Raw genomic sequence first — 6361 nt, 5'->3', positions numbered from 1 at the left:
GCCATGCTGTGAGATTAGATGCTATCCTGCTATACATCCTTTTTTATAGCCCACTTTCTATTTTTATTCCTGTTCTACTGTGGAAGTGTTTGCTAATAATGTATGATAGGATGCTTTGTCATGAAAAAACCTTGTATCATTTATCTGTTTCTGAAAAGAAATTCTCAGTACAAATCTAATAAGGAAAAAAAATCCTATTCTAGCTCCTGTTGGAGGAAAGGGATTGATTTATGGAGAGAGATGAAAAGCACTAAGTATGTATTGCTTGGCAAAATGAGGAATTGTAGAGAACTGTCTTTATGCATTTGAAGGGTGTAAACATCAAAGAGGCAGAGGAGCTATTTAGAGCATTAGGAGGAGGCACATCTAGGAGACAAGAGCTGAAATTAAATGAACATCGTTAACTTAAAAATCATACTTCTGCCTGCAAATCTGTTTCCTGGTATTATTACTTGTAGCACTCTAATGAGTATAAATGAAGCTTATAGAAAAAAATCTCATCTATTTTTCATATCTGATCATCAGACCTTACTGTAAAGTTTATAAAGCCCAAATCCTGCAGCTATTCGTGAAAATTCAAGAGAAGAGCATCCTTTAAATCTCCCTCCCACCTTCCTACTGCCACGGAGGGTTCATCAGTATGATGGGTTACTTTCCCCTCACCTCCCTCTGATTGCAGCCTGCCTTGGCTATCTGGGATCTGACTCACTGAAGCTGTGTGGGTGTTACAGCTTTTACCCCAGTGGATGGGTAAGTTCCCAGTCATTAATAACCCTTCTGAGAAACAATAACATCCTTGTTCACACCCCACAGGAAACCCATGTGCTGTCTTATAGGATGCTCAAACTTGTCTGCCTGGGATTCAGTTAATTGCCCACTGTCTTGAGCTAAAACATCACGGGAAGGAAAAGCTCCGTAGGAAAAAACTCTCTCTGCTCTCATTGAGCCTTTGGACTACACTTCAAAAAGCTGCTGAACATCATGCAGCTCGACAGCATACAGAGATCTCAAGGACAAAGTTTTGCTCTCCATTAAATCAGGCTTTGTGAGCTGCCTGTGCCCATCTGTGGCAGCGGGACAGTGGCAGAGCAGTGCCAGGCTGGACCCTCCATCACTGCGGGGGCTGCACATCCACAGGTATGGGGTAATGGGAAGTGTCACACAGCTGAAGGCTCGCAGCTGAAAAATATCACTGGGTTACACACCTCCCTTCTGATTGCTACCAGCCCCAGAGAACAAGACTTGCCCCCTCTTTGCTTTTCAGGAAGCATTTTACCACTGACTGATGCAGATGGTGATGGGGAGGACTCCCTGCTCTCAGCCTCCCCAGGGAAATCCTCCAATCCTTCCAGAATTACAGATGCCTTTTATGTTATTTTTTTTCTCCCAAGATTTTTTTAGTATAAGGGGAATACTGGGCTCTACTCTTGTATTAGCCACAAAAAAGAAGTAGAGAGGCTTTCTGTGCTCTCTCGCTACCTTCACCACCAGGAAAAAAGGTAAACCCCAGGGGAATGGGCAACTAAATTGTTAAGTCAGAGCACAGAGGCCATTCAGGCTGTGACTTTCCAAACAGGCTGATCCCTTCCATCAGAAATCGATGAATCATTAAACTCAGCACTTCATGTGTGCAAATAAAAAGGAAGGAAAATTATTGCAATAAGCTTCTGATAATAGCCAAGATTCACAACTAAATGTGTGATATTTTACCAGAAAACATATATTAATATAAAATAAATGTGGTGCTTGTGAATGACAAGCTCTGATTTATATTCCTGATGTTTCCAGCTCTGAAGCATCATAAGAGCATTGCATTGAAAAATGGTCAGAAGCAAATAGGAAAGGATGAACCTCCATGTGTAAGAAGGGAATTACACCGCTTCCCATGCCTCTGCCTGCTTGCTCATGTCCAAACCCATCAGGCTCTAAAGGAATTGAGTTTCTGATGCGGTCACAGCTCTTTGCAAAGCCTGTGCAGCAGGCTGAGAAAAGCTTATCGAAACCACAGGCTAGCAGCTGCAGTCCCCAGGCACAGGTCTCTGGCTGGGAAGGGGACACAGATAGCAGAGGTGAAGCTGTTCCCACCCTTCCCCGGGCACCACCATGAGCACCCCACTCCCCCTTTGCAGCCCTTGAAGCAGGCTCACTCCTGAAGATCATGAGTCACAAACCTACCAGTTACTGCGCCGGTGTGAGGTGGAAAGGGCACCTTCTTCAGATGAATAACAGGGCCTCATGGTCAGGCAGGTGCATGGCTGTGCTTGCCCTGGAGACCCACTCTCCTCCAGCTGAGCTCAGGGAGAGGATGGCTGGTGCCAGGCTGAGTTTAAATGACCTCTGGGTCCATGGGTGGAGTGCAGAGCCCAAGTGAGGCTGGTCAGGGCTGTTAAAGCCTGTCAGCGCCTGGGCAGGTCCCTGCTCTGCCCAAGACTCTGCAACTCTGCCTTCCCCCACCCAGCCATGCTGAGGATGCTAGGAGATCCTCCTTCATCCTCATCAGGAAGAAATCTCTGCCTGACAATTTAGAGCCTCTTTAGTTCAGGATTGAGTGTCTCCAGGCTTGGTGTGCAGGTAGGAAGCAGAAGATTATAAAAGCTCATTTCAGTCCTTAAACACTAAATCTTTGTTATCTTTTCTGCCCTTTTTTCCCCAGCGTGTTTGGATCTGACAGCTTGGATGTAGCACTAGTACTTCAGAATGGGCACCGAGAAAATGAGCAACCCCAGCAACTCCTTTGTTAGAGTAAGGAGCAAGTAACTAGTTAATTTTGAAGTTATTTTTTTCCTTTTTCCTCTTAGCAGTAAAAGGAAAAAAAATTAAAGTAATACTTCAGCTTTCAGATGACTGGGATGGACTTTTGATGATCAGATTCTGTGATCATCCATCCTCAGGCTTCTCTTGCTGCTTGCGTTTAGCTTCAGTAGGCAGTGGAATCAGCGCACGTAAGGACGAAACAGGATCCATCTAATATGTGTCAGGTAGGAACGACTGTCACAGAGCAGTGGTTTGTCAGTGGCTTCTATGGTATGGGATGAGGGATGTAGGAAAATTCAAGATGGTCCCACAAAGGGAAGGAGACCAAACAACACTCCAAGCATTTTCATGCTGGGCTTCGTCCGTCCTTTCACCTCCCCTTAATGTGAGTACAACGTTTTCTCTGCAGGCTTTCACAAACTGCAAGAATTGGAGCAGAAAGGTACTAACCCGTACATGGGCCAGCGTGTAGCTGCATTGCCCGCAGGAGAGCTGAAGAAGAAGTCAGCCTGCTGTGCGGTACCTGATGCCGCAGGCTACCACAGAAGATGCACCATGCCAGGGCATGTGGCTTTGAAAGTGAGAGATGAGTCCATTTATTTCACGACTGAATTTGGCCTGGGGCTGGTGCTATTTAGAATAAAGTTGGACTCAGTGACCTGTGTAAAGCACTTGTTCAGCACCTGGTTCAGTTAAGAGCCCAATTTGCAAACAGTAAAAATCTGGATGCTCTACCAACCAGAACACATCCATACACTGTCAGAGTTACTGTTGAGGTTAGGATTTTCCTGGCTCTTAATGAAATGGACTTCTGTTCTCAGAGCATCTTATCTGTTTCACAACACATTTCACCGACTTCTCGATGAACGTCCTTTCCTTAGCCCTTCCCTTAAAGGGGTGAATGTGAACATCATCCCCTAAATCCCTGAAGATCTTCTCATGGTTAGTTATTAAAGCAAAGGCACAAGAAAGATGCTCAGAGGTGAGGAGATCACAGCGTAGCAAGGGAAGTCAGGGTGTGGAAACACATGGCAGAGAAGACAGCTGGAAGAAGGCAGCGTGAAAGACTGCCTTGTGCTGCTGATCCCTGCGTTAGCAGGTCACGGAGACCACAGTGCATCACATGCAGGTCACCCAGAGCAAAAAATCCACAGTATGCACTAAAACACAGCCAAAACAAAGGGCGGCCTGATGAATGAAGCCATTACAGGTGACAACAGGGAACAGAGATACTAAGCAGAGGAGTTGAAGTGTTGCTTAATGACTCATGTGGAAGTGTAGGAGAGCCAAAACATCCCAATCACTGTCAGCTCCTAATAGGTACAAAAAGCTCATCCAAAATCCAGCAGAAGGTCGCTGGCCCAACAAGAGCGCAGGGAGGACCCATCAGCCAGCACCCCTTGTCCTCCATGTCACCACAAATAACCCCAAACCACCTACACACATGCCTTGGTGCCTGGGAGTACCTGGGGCTGTTGGTGGGCGAAAGAGGGTTTGTTTTACAAGTTCATCTTCCTCGCTGCACTGTCTTGAGCTGAGGGTTTGCTACATTAGTTGGGCCATACTGTAGCATTAATTGCTAGCCAGGAGATGCATGATGGGGGTTTCAGAAGCTCACTCACTTGAATTCATCTCCCCACCTCTGTTGATTGTGAAATTACGGGATGAGGATGTGGCAGGATGTCCAGGATGGCTTTGCTCTCCAACAGCTATGCTTAGGAATCCTTGCAGGAATCAGCAGTACTGCTGTGGGTGGCTGCTGCCTTTCTTTGCCCAGGGATAAGTTTCTTGCAGTTGATGATAAACCCCATGGGCTTAAATGTGAGTCAAGAAACTAAGAAGCTAGGCTCTCATCTAAAGGCAGCACCACAAAAGGCTTCATCATCACCAGGCTCCTGGAGGGAGGGCGGCAGGTCTGCAATTGTTCACCCAACTTTGCAATGGATATACACGTTTGCAAGAAAACTCTTTAAGAGGAGTAATTATAGAAGAACGTGTCTCCTAACTAAAAGAAAAAGAAAGAAAAGACTAAGCACATATGACCCCACCCGGGCTACCTCAATCAAGCAGAGCAGTGAAAGACAAGCTGGATAAACTCCTCAGAGATGCCGCCAGCTATTTATCTAAACTGCATTTCTCAGTGCTGTTGAGAAACACTCCTCCTTCTTTCAAAGGACAGATGAAAGCGGGGCTCCTGTGATGTCTCTTCTGCTCATCCCTCCTCACACCTCCCACCTGTCTGGGAATTACTCTCTGCTTTTGGGAGCCCAGCAGCTGCCCGTTCACCAGCCCACCTCACACAAGTCAGGCTCTTCCCTCAGGACCAGCGTTACTGCTTTGGGAATATTCTGGACTCTGCTTTGGCAATGATGGGCTAGTCTGAGACCCAAACACAACTGTTTGCCTTTTTAACCCCGTTTCAGTCTTGCCCTGGATTTATACTTCTTTGGGGGTGGGAGGATGTGGAGAATTCGCTTTCTGCATCGTCTTCTTCACCGAGCAGCAGAGCTGCGCTGCATTCACCCATCTCTTAGACCAAGAATGTTTCACCAACTGATTTAATTACGCAAAGTTATGCAGGAGTTACAGAAGGATTATCTGGGTTTTATCATGGTTATTAAAGAAAATTATTATATTGTTACTATTAGAGAGTTACAAAAAGTAAAGAGGAATGACAGGAAACTTGGCAAGAGCTCATGAGCGGTGTGGTGCAGTCTGCAGGAGCTAATTAAAAATGCCTATACCTCATAATAACCATTTATCTCCCCACAGCCTCTGTTCCCTACATCTTCTTCTCCGGATAGAGTGAGAGGGAACAATCTCTCCTCGCTGGTGAGTGTGTATGCAGCAATACACACTGAGTACAGTGTGTATACAAATCGGTCTGTTCCGAGATACGACTCACAGAATTGGTTTGTTTGGAAGAGACCTTTAAGATCATCAGGTCCAACCATTAACCCAGCACTGCCAGGTCACCACTAAACCACATCAGTATGCACCACATCTGTGTGTCTGGAAGCCACCAGCTCTGTTCTTGCCTGCCTGAGCTGTGGGCTGACTGTCCTTGCCTGGCACACAAGGCCACGTTACCTCAGGGATCTCCTAGAGTCACTTCAAGAAGTACCTCAGCCAACCATGCCAGCATGAACATGAGAAGATGGAGACAGTAACCTCGGAGGACATGTTTGTTAGGAGACATGGAATCAGTATTAAAACAGCATAATAACGCAAGCATTTACGTTTACTGTGCTCTTTACTGTAAGATGGGTCTGATTCACGTACTAGGAGGGCAGGCTTTTCCCAGACAACATCTGTATCTCTTCGGTAGGGTTGCCCCTTCTGCAAGCTTCCAGAGCAAACAAAGAAAGAAAAAGATTACACAGCTCCCAGCTAACCTGTGTTATCCGGGAAGATGAAATCGAGGTGGAATTCAGTTTGCCAACAGGGGCGGGAATGCTGACAGGAGATGACTCAGAACAGGCAAACACTGGCTGTAGTATTGCCCGACAAGTCATTTCTCACACTCACGACACCGGGCTGCAGATGGCTATTCTTGAGATGACATGTGATGAAATTGTTTTCTTTTGGGCTTTGAATTGAAGTAGTC

This window comes from Buceros rhinoceros, unplaced genomic scaffold (genome assembly GCF_000710305.1).
Source record: "Buceros rhinoceros silvestris isolate BGI_N320 unplaced genomic scaffold, ASM71030v1 scaffold18592, whole genome shotgun sequence".
NCBI classification, from domain to species: Eukaryota; Metazoa; Chordata; class Aves; order Bucerotiformes; family Bucerotidae; genus Buceros; species Buceros rhinoceros.
The sequence above is the reverse complement of the archived record's forward strand: the minus strand, read 5'-3'. Positions refer to the sequence as shown.